The sequence below is a fragment of the Stenella coeruleoalba genome, assembly GCF_951394435.1.
Source record: "Stenella coeruleoalba genome assembly, chromosome: 16".
Classification (NCBI taxonomy): domain Eukaryota; kingdom Metazoa; phylum Chordata; class Mammalia; order Artiodactyla; family Delphinidae; genus Stenella; species Stenella coeruleoalba.
The window spans coordinates 58408252-58426920 of NC_137162.1; the positions used below are offsets into that span (position 1 = coordinate 58408252).

Consider the following 18669-nt stretch of genomic DNA (forward strand, 5'->3'; position numbering starts at 1 on the left):
AAACAAATGAACAAACAAACAAAACCAGAGACAGCAAGAAGCAAAAGTAATAATTTCAAAAATTATTTCAATGTGTAAAATACATTATGGCAAGTATAAGAAATTTTGGCAAAAGCATAGTAAAAATTAAAATGATTTTTGACATTACTTTGAAAAGAAAGTAAGACAGACATTATTACTTTGAATATACTTGTGCTAGTATACTACCAAAGAGAAGGGAAAAAACTGTAAGTAGAAAACTGTAACTTTGGATGTCTCAAAGGCTATAGCACAAGAAAATGAGGACAAATGTTCATCAACCAGGTCATCATAAAATTTCTCTCATTCTAAATTTCTGACATAAAGGATAATGGTAAATGTCTAATGAATAGAGTTAATTACTAAGATATTTTTTATGGAAGAAGGTTGACAATTTTTTTAAGAAGTATTTGAAAGACAGCGTTCAATATTCTACAGATCATACTAATCCTGGTATAATTATATTTTGCAAATGGACAATTAAATATTGATTAAATAAACTGCTCCTATAAAAATTTGCCACTCATTTTAATTTTTCAAAATTATGTACTTATTTAAAATTGGTAATACACAGCATGTTATAAAAATGATTAAAACATTAAGAAAGCACATTGAGTGGAAAAAAATTCTCCCACAAATAGCAATTCCTTAGTTTTCCTCCACTGGTTGCCAGTTTTATATATATATTCTTCCTGAATTTCCATTTCTATTTGAGTTTATTTCTTGACTCTATTTTGATTCCCCGATGTTAATCCATGTACCTAGATTATATATATACATTGAAACTATATATCCTAGATTTTCCAGAACAGTCCATATTTCTATTCACTTTATCAAAGCAAATGGGACATATGCCCTCATTTTCATAAAAGATCTATCTGCTTACAGTTTTGAATAGTAACTTTCAGAGCTCCCAAACTAGGAACCAGAATACATCTTCTGAAACCTGGTTTAAAAAATATTTTAAGGGACTTCCCTGGTGGTCCAGTGGCTAAGACTGTGTGCTCCCAATGCAGGGGGCCTGTGTTAGATCCCTGATCAGGGAACTATATTCCACATGACTCAACTAAAGATTCCGCATGCCGCAACGAAGATTCCATGTCCCACAACTAAGACCTGGTGCAGCTAGCTATATATAATATATATATATAATATTTATTTAAATATTTAAATAAACAAATATTTAAATGAATAAATATTTTAAAAATATATTTTAAGAATGAAAAATTACTAGGTGAAGAAATGAAAACTGTCATACTTCTCAAACTGTCAAAAAAATATATGGGAATATAGGGAAACAACCAAGTTTTTCTCATATAATACAAACAATGCAAAATTCAGATACATAATGAAACATTGAAAACATTTCCTTAGATTATTAACCAGTATTTTATACCGTTTCTTTCCCTCATACCAAAAAAAACCCTACTTTTTCTGGTCAATAGATCTGAATCCTAAAATTACACTTAATAAATATAAATTTTTATATATATATATTTTTAACAAACCAAAGACAATTTATAGTAATAGAATGTTAATATCAGCTCTAATAGTTTAAATTTCCTCATATGTAGGTGAAAAATGGCTCTTCAAAATGGAAGGGAATTTCACCAACTGGTTTAAAAATAACAGTGAAATAAAAAGCAGAAGAGACAAGACTACTTACTGTTGACCTCTGGGCTTCCTTCAATATAAAAGTATTATAAAGTGAAGAGTAAGTGATATAATAAAGGAACCTCACTTTAATAAATCATTTTTTTAGGAAAAGGAAGTCTGCAAAATCTGAGAAAGCAATTTATCTTCAGGTGAATAAGACAAACAGCAATTGATCTTGTACCCAGGGAGTGATTCTTCTTCTACCAGTTACAAATACATCTCTGTTAAGCATCACTAGAATAGGTTGGCTGGTCTCCTGTTTTAAATAATTGATTCACACATTTAAGATTTAGGGTGTATTCTGATATTTTATGCCAAATGCCACCGTCTCAGTAGGCTGATTAACTTGCCCATTATCTGGTCACTTTGTACATCTGTAAAATGAATCCAACTTGGTATAGAAGCATACCTGAGTAGCACCAAAGACAGATTTTGGGGGAAAGAGGAGTGTCAGAAGTAAGACCTCCACAAGAAAGTCACATTTAAGCTGAGACATATGAAATGGGCACAAACTGGTCAAATGAAGGAAAAGAATGTTACAGGAAGAGAAAATTACATGTTTATATTAATGAGATGGGTCACCACCAAAAGTTTCGATTTATAGCCTAAAATTCTGAAGACATCATGAGTGTTGTCTAATATAGTCTATAAAGGAGTTCATTTAAAAAATAAAACTATTCTAATTATATTTGCAATTTTGAAATTCTGTGAAAAGGTTAAAAAAGTAACACCCAAGGGACAAATAGTTTACAAAATTAATTTTCATACAATTAGGTTCATAGTCTTTTAATCCCTAACTTTTAAAACAAATTTTAAGTACATATCATGAGATTATTCTGTCATGAAGAAATAATCAGCTTAAATATAAGATGAAAAGAGTGTCAATAAATAGAACATACTGAATGACCAAATACTAATTTTAGATTCACAAGAAGTTGCAAAAATAATATAGAAGGCTCCCATATTACCTTCTCCCAGCTTCCCCTAAAGATAACGTATTACATAACCATAGTCCATTTTCAAATCCAAGAACTTGACATTGGTACAATACTAAACTGAAGACCCCATTCAGATTTCACTACTTTTTACATGCACTCTCATTTCTGTATGTGTACAGTTTATGAGATCTTATACGCTGTATGCGTTTGTGCAACCACTACAACAATGAAGATATAGAACTCTTCCATCACCACCAAGAAAGTCCCTTGTGCAACTTCTTTACATTCACACTATCTACCTTTCACCTTCATCCTTAACCTCTGACAACCACTGTAATGTTTTCTAAGACTGTAATTTTTTTTCATTTCAAGAACATTATACAATTGGAATCATACAGAATGTAAATAGGTGCGATTGGCTTTTTTCACTCAGTGTAACCCCCTTGAAATCCATGCAAGTTGTCTGTAGCAATATTTTATTCCTTTTTAAAGCTGAGTAGTACTCCACTGTACAGGTGTATCACAGTTTGTTTATCCATTCACTTGCTGAAGGTTATTCGTATTGTTTCCACTTCGGGGCAATAACAAATAAAGTGCTATGACTATATGTGTAGCAAGTTTTTGCGTGAACGTAAGTTTTCATTTCTCTATGACAAATGGTCAGGAATCTGACTGATGAGTCATGAAAATGTATGTTCAATTTTCTAAGAAATGCCAAGCTGTTTCCAGAGTGGCTGTGCCATTTTACATTCCCACCAGCAATGTATGACAGATCCAGTCATTCTGCATTCTCATCAGCACTTGTTACTGTTATCATTTAAAAATTTTAGCTAATTATCACATTTTCTAAATTTGCACTCTTCTGATGGCTAAAGATATTGAAAACGTTTTATATGCTTATTTACCATCTTATGTATCCTCTTTTATCATTTAACATTTTAACATTACCTGAAAAGGGAATATACAATATTTCCAAGTGTGTAGTTAATTCGCTCTTTTACATAGTATGACAAGGATAAATATATAAAAAGTTAATGAAGCTTTATGAATAAAAAGTGGAGACAGACACATAAGTACAGAAAATATAATCTAATTTATTTAGAAAATATCATTATAGGGATCATTTGATTAAAGCTATTTATTGTGATAACCCAGAAAAGGGACTTAAAAGTCATAGGGCACGCATCAGATGCTGTCAGTGCCCTTCCCATATCCTTTGGACCTAACAATTTCCCCTGGTTCCAGGCTTCCAAAAGCTAGAAGCTTCCTCTCTGTGCCAGAGGCATTTTCTCCTGAACTGGTGAAAGCTGCTGTGCCCACCTGGGCACTAGGCAGGTGCACAGACTTCCAAATTGCACTCCACAGCCAATAACAGGAAATATACTTGCATTTCCAGTGAGTTAATTCTGAAATCGATTTCAACACTGATTTTTCTCAAAATTTCCCCACAGGATAAAGCCCCAGTAACTTATCGTGGCAGTTCGATTAATGACTTTTTATTAGCTGCTTTGTGTTCCCTGAATCACCTCCTGCCACCCTTGCCAAAGTTACCTACATCTTCCAAATTGGCTATTTGTTTTAAAATCCTTGTTCTAGGTTCTCCTGCTGGGAAAACCTATAAAAATTAAACCACCCACAAAAAACAAAGTAAGTCTCATTAAAAATAAAAACATTTAAAAAAAGTAGTGACAAAAAAGCAGTGACAATAAGATGTATAAATTTTCCTTTATCTATTTAATTTTTCTACTTATTACTATTAAATAAAGTCACTATTACAAAACTCTTCAACTGTAAGTTAACAGCGCTTTGCATATTGAAACAATTTCTAATATGTACATTAAATCAAAATTCAATAGTGAAAATTTATAGACGCTTATGACTACAAATGTAAGAAATTTTCAACCTCTGAAATGTAATAATTTCAACTTCTAGATTCAATGTAACATGATTATAGAGACCACAGAAAACAAACATATCAAGGGTTATTAGAAAGCTGCAGTAATCAGGGCAGCATATTGGAGACAGGATAGACATATAGATCAATGGAACAGAACACACAGTACAGAAAAACAACCATATAATTGATTTTTGAAAAAGGTACAAAGGCAATTAAAGTGATTTAAAAAGACTTCAGGAAAGGGTATTGGCTGGAACAAGTGGATACCCATATGCCAAAGTGGGGATTAAAAAAGAACACTTCTTATCTCATCCTACAAACACAAAAATTAACGCAAAATGGAACACAGACCTAAATGTAAAAACTAAAACTATAAAATTTCTAGAAGAAAATATAGAAGAATATCTTTCTGACCCTCAATTAGGCAAAGAGTATCACATAAAAGCATTATCTGTAAAAAACAGACTGATACATTCGTAAAAACTTCAGCTCATTGAAAGTTACTGTTAAGAAAATTAACAGACAAGAATATAATGGGAGAAAATACTTGCAAATCATATATCTGACAAGAGACATATTCAGAAAATATAAACAAATCTCAAAACTCAATAATAAAATGAACAACACGATTTTTAAAAAAGATCTGAACGCTGCTCTGAAGAAGATACACAGATAGTAAAAAAAACATAAAAATATATTCAACATCATTAGGAAGTGTAAATTAAAACAATGAGATACTACTTTACCTCTGTTACAGCGAATAAATAACAAAAGCTAACAATACCAAGTGCTGGCAAAAATGTGAAGCCAATAAAACTGTTCATACACTGCTGGTGGGAATGTAAAATGATACAGCCACTTAGGCAGTTCCTTATGAAGCATGTGATCCAGCAATCTTACTTCTAGTGGAATGAAAATGTATGTCTGTATAAAGAAACTTATACAGAAATGTTTATAGCAGAGTTACTAGTAATCACCAAAACTGGAAACAATCTAAATATTCCTCCATTGGGTATGGATATACAAGTTGCAGTACATCAACATGACGGAACACTACTCAGCCATAAAAGAAACAAATTACGGATACTCAACAAAAGGGATGACAATCTCTGATGCACTTATGCCAACTAAACGAAACAAGATTCAAAAGCTATGCACTATATGATTCTATTTATGTGTGTCAGGAACTCAAGTGAGTTGGAGAGAGGCGAGCTGCCAGGTTTCAGAGTAGTCGATTAAGACAATAAGCCAGGGAATTCCCTGGTGGTCCAGTTGTGCTTTCACTGTGCTTTCACTCTGTGCTTTCACTGCTCAGGGTGAGGTTCAATCCCTGGTCGGGGAACTAAGATCCCACAAGCCTCATGACAAAACAAACAAACAAAAAAGACAAGCCAAAGTGAAAGTAATAATTAAGTCTTTCATCACTTACTGTGATACTGTAAGAAAGACGGTAAATCGGAGAAAGTGTCCACTTTCCCCCAAGGACCAGTACACTGGTCAAGGATCAGGTGAATCTGCACAGATGCGGGAGCTGTTTCACTGCCAAGGGAGCCCCCAAAAAAGGGTTCTGAAGTTTTAAGACCCTGGGTCTGGGGTAAGATGGAAGGGAGAGAGCTAGGTGTAGAATAGTATTGAGTTCTAAGTCACAGTACAGAAAGGTGTCTCCAAAGTTCTTTGTCAATTCCCTAATAAAAAAGTCTTGACAGAAGCATCTAAGCCAGGCCTCAACAAAAGCCCCAGATAAAGGGGCCTCCAAATTAAGGTGCTTGGTCTAGGAATACTGACATGTGTAAGAGCATAGCTGGCCAGGTGGGATGAGTCCTTGACTGCAACTCCCTTCAGAGACAGTAATTCATTGGCTTTACACCAAGTCTGGTGGGGGCAAGGCAGCTTTCCCACATAAACCCCACCAAGTAAAACCTTTGTAGATCCCTACGATTGGCCTGAAAAATCACACACAGGTTTTTGGCCAGGAGCTAGATTCATCAATATGAAACACTGGAAAAGGCAAAACTGTAGAAACAGAAAACTATGATATGGAATTTGATTCTACCTTGTTTTAAAAGCTAACAACAACAACAAAAAGTTCTGATGCTGATTCACAGACAAGGGCAGAAGACACGAGACCCCTGGATGAAAGGCAAAAGATTATATTTTACTCAAGTCAAGGCACATGAACATGGGCATATTTGCACCAGTTCCCCTTGCCCCAAGTCCTATGCAGGTAACAGGATGGTTCAGATAGATGCTATGCCTGCACTCACTGGGTTTGCACTGGCAGGTGAGGAACATAAAGCTTAGGGAATCTACCAATTTTATAGCAAACAGTAACTAAGTCTGCTCTTTGTCTGGGGAGAGACAGTTACCTCATGTTTTAAGTCCACCAGCTATATAAATAATACTGAGAAATGTCCTAGGAAAGAGAGCAGTCAGAGCCTTACAGTCTTGGCACACCAAGCAAGGAGGTCTGTCTCTGCCAACAAAAACAGAGCAGTGATCGCTAGGAGCTGCGGTGGGGGAAAGGCTGACTACAAAAGAGCACAGGGGAAGTTTTAGGGTGCTGGAACTAAAACATATCTTGCTCCTGGTAGTGGCTACATGACTGTGTGCTTACGTCAGAACTTATACAACTGTACATTAAAAAGGTCAATTTTATTATGTACATTACACCTAAAAATTTTTTTATGCAAAACAATACTGGGGGAAAAAACGTAAATCTTTTAAAAAAGAAAAGGAAACGATACCTAGGACTTTGTGGAAACATCCCCAGTGGCCTTTTCTCCATATGTCTTCTTTCGACTGCCAATTACTTAACAATGTTTCCAGCTTTCATTTAAAGTTAATAAATTAAACACTTTTAGATATATTTAAATCACCTATTCAGATTTATTAAATCAGAACTCACAGTTTCTAAATTTCTTGGTTTTTACAACAATTTCTGAGAAAGAAAATAGCTAAAATTTGTAAAATAAATTCAAAATATAGTTCACTGTTGCCTTTCAGCTTTCTAAATTAAGATATTCAAAATACAATAACATTTAGCAAGCTTCCCTTCACCCTCCCTACCACCAATATTAACTGACAAACAATAAATTTTCAAAATCATTAAATTACCATTGTTCATGTTTCTCCTATTGACCAGTGATCTAAACATTCATTCTAGTTAAGAAGGTTTTTAATAGAATGTAACATCTGTTTTATGTTACATGGGAGACAGCAAAATTCTTCCTCTCTGACTGGATTATTAATGGTCGTGCCTTCTACGGAGTTATTCTCTTCATCCGCATCCCCATACTAGCTCTCTAAAGTGCAACATAGCCCCTGATGTAATACATTTTCCTGCTAACTGTACAATACTGTAGACACCATAACTTTAATGTGACATGCTGGTATTTCTTTTTTAAACCACAAATGCATTTCTTATTCTTGATCACAAATTTAAATTTCCTGTATATTCCCAGCCCACCAGGCATTTTTTGTTTAAAACTGCTGAATAAAAATAGATGAATTCAATTTTTTGACTTGTCATCTCATTTTTTATAGACCTCTCTCCAACTCTTAGAATGGAAAAGTGAAAAGATATTTCTTTTTATCCTTTTACTATTAAATCAACTTAACTTAAGCTTAAAACACTGCAAACTACTTCTACTCCTTAAGAGTGATATGTCTAGGACACACATAAAATTATTTAAAATAATATGTTTGCATTAAATTCAAGACAAATACCTTTAATAAAGGCATTCTTCAAGTGTTCATCTCTATAATTATTTTAACATGAATATCTTTCTGCTTTTATTTTTAAAAAGTCCTCAAATTTGACATATATTCCTCATTTTATTTCTGAGGTTTACATCAAGATTTGAGACCATCTTAACATTTCACTGATTAAAACGAAAATAAAATAATATGCCAAATGGAGTTATTGTTGTATTTCCACTACCTTCAGTTTTTCTTGTACAATATTTTGTCCTTTATGAATGAATTCTGACAAAATTGAGATAAACCACATAACTACTAATGATTCTCAATTAGTTCTTCAGTTGATTTCCCTTGCCTAATTCTAAGAAAACTACATATGGTTTAAACCACTGGTATTTTTTGCTTTCTGCCAATACACAAACCATCCTTTTTTTGTGTTGAAAACACTCCCATGAATAGTTATAATAGTCTCCAAAGAGACCAGATGGTAATAAACACTAGAGCAGATTTGGAAGCTAACCATAAATTTACCTTTTCATAGTCTCACCATCATAATATAGCTCTTTGTGCTTATACCATTAAAAAAAAAATACTGGTGATAGAAACAATATGAGTATACTTTGCACTTAAATAAAAGGATACACAGTAATGTTAAGGTCTTTCATAACTACATATACCTCCCTCATTTCATATTGTTATGATCAACAACTTTTAAGAGAGCATCAGCTTGATAGAGCATGACATTACTAATGACATTATATAGTAACTTTTTACATTAGCAAAATTACTATTAAAGTAAAACTCAAGAAATATGATCCAGCTAAAGGCAACAAACGATTTCAAAGTTAAAGAAATAGAAATATAGGCTAATGTTACACAGAATTACCACTGATTTTTATTTTGTTATTCTTCTGGGATATTAAATTATTCTGGCTTTCCTACTTCAATTGAAGTAGAATGACTTAAATAATCATTTATCAATATATTTATTTTAGAGTATCATATTTCTGAGAAATAAAAATAAAGAATGGTTTTCAAAACTAGAAGCATGATACGGAACTTTCAAAACACATTGTGGTGTATAAGATTGAAATTCAGGCATTTCCCTGCATCTGTAAAAAACAAAAGTTAGCCCAAGAATTAGCTTATTTTTGTACTTTTTGATGTAAGCTACAATAGTAAATTATATTAACTATATTTTCTGTATGCATTGTAATATAGCTATCTATAATGTTTCTGGTATTAAATTATTCTTACAGCTCAAAGCAATGAATATATAAAGTCACATGGCAATGGAAGGATAGAGACAGAAAACAAATAGAAATAAAAATAAGAGAAAAGAAAAAGTATGCTTAAATAAAAACAGGAAATATGAAAGGCGGGTGGTGAGGGAGAGATTGCAGAAAACCAGAATAAAAACAATGTCTGTCCAAAAGGTATTTATCTTTTTGTTTGCTACTGTAAATGAGGTTTATAGTTTGTTTATCCCATCTATTAATTTAAGCACCTAAATTTTAAATCCACCTAATTAATTCTTTGTTTACAACAGTATTCACTTCATTCTATTGGGGTTTTCCACAACAGACTCAACAAAGGTAGTGTTAATTTTATTTCCCTATTTTATCTATAAAATATGATACTGGCATTGGAGTTGAGAGAGACAGATTCTATTAAGAAAACATATATCTATTTTCTTTAATGGAAGTTGTTTTAGCATCTCCATAGAAGATCCTATTTCTCTTTTGTTTTATTGCTATGAGAACAAATTACAGATTTTGTAACACTGAACCATCCTTGCATTCCCAGAATTAACTTTTCAACTTGGTCACTGACAATTATTAATGTGGTACTAAATTTATTTCCAAATATTGTATTTGGGCTTTTTTTCACAACAGTCAAAAATAGTATTAATCTATACTTTTAGTTTTATGCTTGCTTATTTTTCTTTCTGCTATCCTTGTTGGGTTATAGTATCAATGGGAGACCAGCTTGAAAGAAAAGAATCTAGAAGGGTTTTTTTCCTCCTATGCTGCTCAATGGTTTAATTATCTTAGAATAATCTGATGTTCACAAGTCTGGTGTATTTGCCAAGTGAAGTCACCTAGGATTTTTACTCTTGTGGAGAGGAGGCTCTTTGATAATCTGCTCTATTTCTTATATGAGCATTACACCACACAGATTTTTCTCTTTTTAGAATGAATTTTGGTAATTTATTTCTCTCAGAAAATAGTTCACTCCATCCAAGTAATTCACGTCATCCAGAGAAATGTAAATGTAAACTTTCAATGAGATCTTACTTTTTACACAGCATATTGATAAAGAAGACCCTGATTATATTCTGAATTGGTAAGGAGGTATTAAAATAAATATATGCATTCAGTTCTGATAGAAATAAAAATTGGTAAAATGTTTATGTGGACAAATTTGACAATTTGTATAAAAATTTACCATGCTTATGCTCTTTCAGCCAGCAATTCTTATTTCTAGGACTAAATTATAAGCATACACAGATGGAAGGGACTTCCCTGGTGGTCCAGTGGCTAAGACTCCATGCTCCTAATGCAGGGGGCCCAGGTTCAATCCCTGGTCAGGGAACTAGATCCCACATGCTGCAACTAAGAGTTTGCATGCTGCAACTAAAGATCCTGCATGCCACAACTAAGACCTGGAGCAGCCAAATAAATAAATATTAAAAAACAAAAACAAAAAAACCTATTCAGATGTAACCTTCTATGTGACTCCCACATAGGAAAAAAAAAGATATACAGATGGAAAATAACATGCATATTAAGGTACTCCTAAAGTATCTTTGTAAACCATCTAAATGTTAAACAGTAAGAGATTCATTAAACGAATTATAATACTGGGACTTCCCTCGTGGTGCAGTGGTTAAGAATCCGCCTGCCAATGCAGGCGGCATGGATTCAAGCTCTGGTCCGGGAAAATCCCACATGCCGTGGAGCAACTAAGCCCGTGTGCCATAACTACTGAGCCTGCGCTCTACAGCCTATGAGCCACAACTACTGAGCCCGCATGCCACAACTACTGAAGCCCACGCACCTAGAGCCCATGCTCCACAACAAGAGAAGCCACCACAATGTGAAGCCTGCGCACCGCAACAAAGGGTAGCCCTTGCTCACCACAACTAGAGAAAGCCCACACACAGCAACGAAGACCCAATGCGGCCAAAAATAAATAAATAAATTTATTTATTAAAAAAAATTATAATACTATCATAGAATGGACCATTATAGCCATTAAAAAGAATCAGCCATATCTATTTCATACTGGTATGGAACAATCTCCAAGATATACTATTAAGAAAAAAAAATGAAAATACAAAACTGTGTATACAGTATAACATATGCAGAAAATACACATTAATAGATACGCACATAGCTGTAAAGAAATAAAATATTTCTTGAAGAACACAAGAAACTCGTTACAGGAATCACATCTAACTATGTAAACTGGGTGAGCAGAGTATGGGCACAGGAGGAAAATCTACTTTTCCCTACATACTCTTGACCTTTTAAAATTTTGGACTTTGTGCCTCTTAGTTATTTGTTGCTGCCAAACACAGTGAGTTAAAATAAGAAACATAACTTTATATAGCTTTTTTTATGGGTCAGGAATTTGGGAGTGTTTTAGCAAAGGAGTTGTGTCTCAGGGTATCTCATTAGGTTATGGTGATTGGGGCTGGCTCCTGCACATGGCTAGCATGTTGGTGCTCATTGGTGGTAAAAAACTTTAGTTCGTTGTCATGAGGGCCTCTCCGTAGGATGACTGAGCGTCCTCATGACACAGCAGTTGACTTTCTTTTTATGGGCATCCAAAAGAAAACAATGTGGAAGCAACAATACCTAGCCTCAGAAACAGCCCATCATCAATGCCACACATCAATGCACATCATCAATGCCACACACAACTCTAACACATTCTAATTTGTTAAAAGCAAGTTACTAAGTCTGGGCATATTCAACAACAGGGAAATTAGGCTCTACCTTTTAAATGAAAGAATGTCAAAGAACTTGAGAGAGATACTTTAAAAACCAAAACATGCATATTGCATTTTGGTAAATACAAATAGAGTAACATTAGAAAATTAAATTAAAAGATGCATTTAGTTCTGTGGAAGACAAACTTTTTTTTTTTGGCTGCATCACACGGCTTTGTGGGATCTTAGTTCCGCAACCAGGCATTGAACCCAGGACCTCAGCAGTGAAAGCACCGAGTCCTAACGACTGGACCACCAGGGAATTCCCAACAAACTTTTATCATTAACCAAAAGGATGAGAGAGAGTACTGAGAGATTTAACTTTTATGAAATGACAACACTTCAATCCCTACATTTCTATGTAACATCCCACCCATAACACTATACTTCTGAGAAGTCACAGTAAGCAGAGCAGCAATTTGATAAATGTATAACTAAAGGACTATTTTGAAAATGGCTCTCAACAGTGCAATATATCAATGAGTACCACCTATTCATATAAATATGTTGTGAAAACACTGAGAAATTAAATCACATAATCTTTAATGATGATGATGATACTGAAGTTTAATAACATCCATGATAACGATTTCATGTGCCAGCACCTTACCTAGTAGTACATACTCTTCCATTTTTTATTTTACATTTCACCCTCACAACCCCAAGTGTACAGTGTGCATTTTACAGTGTACAAATGAGCAAACGGAGGCACAGGAAGCTATAGGAAAACTGCCCAACGTCATCTACAATGAGAAGTTTGTCATGTATTCTAAATATATGGTTCCCAGAACTAAGCACCACATTCAAGAAATATACTGTTCTTTGCCCATTTTCCTTCATTTGGAATAATCTTTTTACATTATTTTCCCTAAGATTGTGGTTTGGTGGCTCTGTAAAACTACATGACACAAACTGAATTTACTTAAAAAAAACAAAGGAAACTGTTTTCTCCCCAAGTTCTCTAATTGTAGAACTATGTAAACACACACTGACTCACATACAACTGGAAAATAAAAAAGAGGTTACTGTCATTTTTTCTTTCTTTACATTTCAATTTTCTAAAATGTGTTCTAAGTTTAACAATTAAAACCATTTAAAAAATGTTAAGAAACCCTACAAATAAGGGGGTATAAGGGGGAAGTATCAACCTGCCACAACTTCCTACATGAAAGGTTTGATTACACATAGAAGAGCCCAAAGGCTGAGCTTGCTACTTCCACCTACTATACAGTCACTCCAAAAGTACAAGCCCTATCAAGTCAGCTTTGTACATGTCCCCAGCAATGTACATTACTTGTAGTCTCTGATGCTATAAAATTAACCTTCATCCCACAGGGGCCTAAAGGAGATGATTAAGAATTGATAGTCCCTGCTTTAAAAAAAATGCAACACTGACTACGTTATTACTGACTACAATCTTTCACATTTAGTATAATTTTCCTCAGGGTAGGATTAAAGCTATAAGTTTGGGGAAGGGAAAATGACCTACTCTAAATAATTTAAAGTACTGCTCTATATACTTAGACTTTCACTATTTCAGACAAATGACACATTTATATGAATGCTTCACAGAGATATTACTTTTTAGTTCTCCAGTATTTTTAGATAAATCACATGGTTCAAATATTACTTTCCTATGTGAGTTGTATTAGTCTACCTGATGAACATTTCATTCAATTTTTAATACAAGAGAAGGTGACGGGAATTCCCTGGTGGCGCAGTGGTTAAGCATCCGCCTGCTAATGCAGAGGACACAGGTTCGAGCCCTGATCAGGGAAGATCCCACATGCTGTGGAGCAACTAAGCCCGTGTGCCACAACTACTGAGGCTGCGCTCTAGAACCCCCAAGCCACAAGTACTCAGCCCGTGTGCCACAACTACTGAAGCCCGTGCGCCTAGAGCCCATGCTCCGCAACGAAAAGCCACCGCAATGAGAAACCTGCGCGCCACAACTAGAGAAAGCCTGTGCAAAGCAACAAAGACCCAACGCAGCCAAAAATAAATTTATTTAAAAAAAAAGAGAGAGAAGGTGACAACTGTTACATAAAGCACAAATCCCTAGTGGTCCATAAATATGAATAATTACTATTCTGAACATAACTGAAAGTAATCTGATCTATCTAATGAAACATATTATTTAATTATTATATTTGCATAAATTGTATGCTATCTTCATAAAGGACTATAACTGGTATTGCTTTCATAAAATCAAACCTCTCCCTTCGCCCAAGGGCCCCCTTCCCGATCAGACAGCGGGCAAGATGTCTGGGTGTGCACCGTCCTCAAACCCACAAGCAAGCAGATCCTCTGCGCCTCTCAGGACTCCGGTCCACGCCATGGTGGATTCTGAGCGCCTCTCGGCCCCGGCTGCTGGGCCGCCTGCTCCAACTTCTCACGCCCCCGACAGGGAATTCTCCTGTTTGCTGAAATTATATTGTGCCTGGTGATTCTGATCTGCTTCGGTGCCTCAACATCAGGATACTCCTCCTTGTCGGTGACAGAGATGGTCTTTGCTGCTCTCTTTGTCGTCTACATGTGTGACCTGCACACCAAGATACAGATCATCAACTGGCCTTGGAGTGATTTCTTCTGAACCCTCGTAGCGGTCATCCGCCATCTGATCACCTCCATTGTTGTGCTTGGTGAGAGAGGAAACCACTCCAAAATCATTGCAGGGGTACTGGGCCTAATTCCTACATTACTCTTTGGCTATGATGCCTACATTACCTTCCCCTTGCGGCAGCAAAGACATACAGCAGCCCCTACTGACCCTGCAGATGGCCCAATGTAGGTGAACTCCCTTCATTTCTCTCAGCAACCTGCAAATAACACCGCCATCGAAATAATTCCTCCCAGCCCACAACTGAGGTAAAAGTGCCTTTATCGAGAAAATTTGTCTTCCAGCCTGCCAATCAACTCCTCTGGGTATGGCCACCTTTATGGGTGTGCCTAGGTTCCCCTTCCTTCTGCAGTATCCAAACGGAGACACCAGTTCTGCCTGGACAATACCCCCACCTAAGCCACAAAATGACGGAAGAAGGTGCCTCAGATTTCAAGACTCCAGGCCCCAGGTTGTAACCCATTCCAAACAACCTCCTCAGTGTCCATGTGTGTGGGGGGGGAGGGGGGAAGGGGGCTCTGTGGAGGAATAAATAAATAATAAGCAGATTATTAGGGGGAAAAAAAAACAAACCTCTCTAAGTTTCTTATTCTGCCAGATCTCAAATTTTTAAATCCTCAAAATTTTCAGTTTTCTGTTACATGTTGTTAAATCACTTCTAAATACACAAACAGTAAACGGCAAAGTTCTTCAATTTAACTAGACACCACATGCAATCAACCTGCTACGCCTACCAAGAACAGAGCTTCTCAATGGTCAGCTAACTTCCACCTATCCATCCAATCTTCTTCTCCCTTATTTGAAAAGCTCACTGCATAGCCGTTAATTTTCATGTAGAGACTTTGTGAAAGAAGGAAATTATAGCTGTCATGATGGGATGGACCACAATTACTACCAAGTAAGGTCTATGAAAATGAGGCCAGGCATTGTATCACTGCATACTGGATTCTAAACGCTTTACATGGGAGGGATCCAGGTAGGACAGTAGAATGAGATAAGGTTCCTTAGGTCAATTCTTCATTTTACCTCACAAACTCTGTGTATACATGCATACATATCTATCTTTACATACACATAGTTTAATTTCAAAAAGAGAAAATATACCTCATCCTATTTACCTTGCACTTATTTCAAATTTCATTAACAGAAGATCAGGCCTTTCATTTCCTAATAATACAAATATTAAACAGGTATATACTTAAATAACTTTATAAATCAATGTGAATACATGCTCCTGAAAATGCCAAAGATGGAATAAGAATATTGACTGGTACAGAAATAAACTTAGAAAATAGGAAGTTACTGGCTCTTAATGGATGGCAACAATGCCTCTGAGGGGGAAAACAAAAGACAAGAAGTGGGGAATGGGGGTTCTCAGTATTTGGTCACCTATACGCAGCAATGTACAGGACAGAGTAACAGGATAGTACCTAGGAAGCCAGCTTTTGGCTCACTTTCTTACAGTTAAAGATGACTAGCAGGCAAATTAGTAGAACCTGGAAAGTAATATCACAGATTCTCAACTTGACAATTCATTATTATAGATTCCAGAAGTTGATAGTGAACTACAATATGCAGACTATATCTATGAAGAATGAAGAGCAATTTCATAAGATTTAAGACAGATGTCTGATTCATTTACAAATTCAAAATTTTTATCAATAAGCTGCTATATTCAAGAGCCTATTCATAAAGTACTGCTACAATAAAAACTGTCTGAAACATTTTCTTTTACATAATTTGAATTTCTTCCAGTGGAATCAAGAACATTTTGCAATAATACTCAACTTAAAATTTAAAAAAAAAAACATTATTTTCCTATATGCTTTGTCTTGGATATTATCAACTAAATTCAGGGCTTAATGGGGAACCTTAAATGATTATCAAATGCTTTAAAATTCCTTATTTATATAGCTCAAAATGTATTGTTAAGCAAAATTCAAACCTTTGATTTAAGCTTCAGAAGTTAGCTAAATTGTTCATTGTTCCAAGTAACAATCACAATGTTATTTTATTCAGTATGGTGAATATCTTATGAGAGCATGTACTGAAAAGAATGTAAACATCTTGAATACCAACTTATAAAAGGGTATTCATTAGGGTCCCACATTTTACTTTATCATATCTATTATTTATGTGACAAATCACCACTGTATTACATTACACGTGTGAGTCCTTCAAATCAGAGACAGTTACATAACTAACTGTATATGTAAGCACAGATTTTTAGGACACTATTGAAATGACTGCTTTTACAGAATAAATATAAACTTTTACAACTCCATGAAATAACACACCAAAAATCAAACCCAACTAAAATAATAGTTTAACAGCACAGCTAAGCTTTTTTGATCATTAACTATGTGCCATGAACCTTCCTAGGTAATTTATGTGTATTATCACATTTAATTCTCTTAATAAACTACAAGGTTATAGTGTTTTATCATCTCATTTTACTTGTGAAGAAACTACTGCTCAAAGAGTTGACGGCCACTCAGAGAAGAACCAGGTCTAGAATCCAGATCTTTGCCTCCAATGGTAATACTCTTCATTATAAACTTTGTTTATATCGCTGTCAAAATATACCAACGCATGACATTAAAAGAAAAAATTCAATAATTAGATTAAAATAAATACCTATGCTTGTACAGAAATTATGCTTTTGCCCTGTCAAAAAACTAAATAAAATTAATACAAACCAGAGAATCGAGCAGTAAAGAAAAATACAACTTTGTCATATAGGGTTGTATCTATTAATCACTTCAATCACTCAAAATATGTTCACTGAAAGTCTTCCAAGTCACAGAGATTATTGGAGATGTTGAGGACACACAGCAGGGAACAAAACAAAGTGCCTGCCCTCATGATGCTTATATTTTAATGAATACAAAACTAATAAAAGGAAAAATATTAAAATAATAAATTATAGCAATAGGCTAAAAAGGGAAAACAATTATGTTACCAACTCAACAACTATTCTTAATAAAATCTGTGAAAATACAAGGATTAGAATTATTCTTCCCTATCATGAAGCATATACCTTTGAGCTATTTCATGAGTTTGTAAATTGTATATTACTTATAGCAATAATTACTGCCTATTAAAAAAAATCAGAAAATAAAATCTGCCCTGTAGAGACACAAATGAAATCCACCACCCCACCAAAGTCAGTTTTGTAATATTTGTAAATTGATTTCATGGACCACACATACCTCCAGTCTTTGAATTCCCCTTTAAATAAATTGCAATATCTTACCTGTACACTAATTAGAGTTAAATAAAATTGTTGACGTGTTCATTGCATATTTGAGAGTCCCATTTTCCCTTTTAAGAATGTTAGCCTATAAAAGTACTATCATTATTCCCATTTTACAGAAGAGGAAACTGAAACTTGAAAAGGTTAGGTGATTTGGGACTGCCCTGGTAGTGCAGTGGTTAAGAATCCGCCTGCCAATTCAGGGGACAGGGGTTTGACCCCTGGTCCGGGAAGATCCCACATGTCGCAGAGCAACTAACCCGTGCGCCACAACTACTGAGGCTGTGTGCCACAACTACTGAGCACATGCACCACAACTACCAAAGCCCGCACGCTCTAGGGCCCACGTGCCGCAACTACTGAGCCCGCATGCTACAACTACTGAAGCCCACGTGCCTAGAGCCTGTGCTCTGCAACAGGAGAAGCCACTGCAATGAGAAGCACACCACAACGAAGAGCAGCCCTGGCTCGTCGCAACTAGAGAAAGCCTGAGCTTAGCAACGTAGACCCAACGTAGCCAAAAATAAATTTTAAAAAATAAATAAAACAAATAAAATATAAATAATAAATAAATAAAACATATTATAT

General features: G+C 35.1%; 1 protein-coding gene and 1 pseudogene across 8 annotated transcripts in view; one reads left to right on the forward strand and one right to left on the reverse strand.

Moving 5' to 3' along the window:
• ADK (adenosine kinase) overlaps window positions 1-18669 on the reverse strand; it is a 502280-nt gene that overhangs the window by 298221 nt on the left and 185390 nt on the right. The window lies entirely within an intron of this gene.
• Window positions 14542-15455, forward strand: LOC307175398 (proteolipid protein 2-like; annotated as a pseudogene). Its single transcript has one exon. The product of its transcript is annotated as a proteolipid protein 2-like (transcript).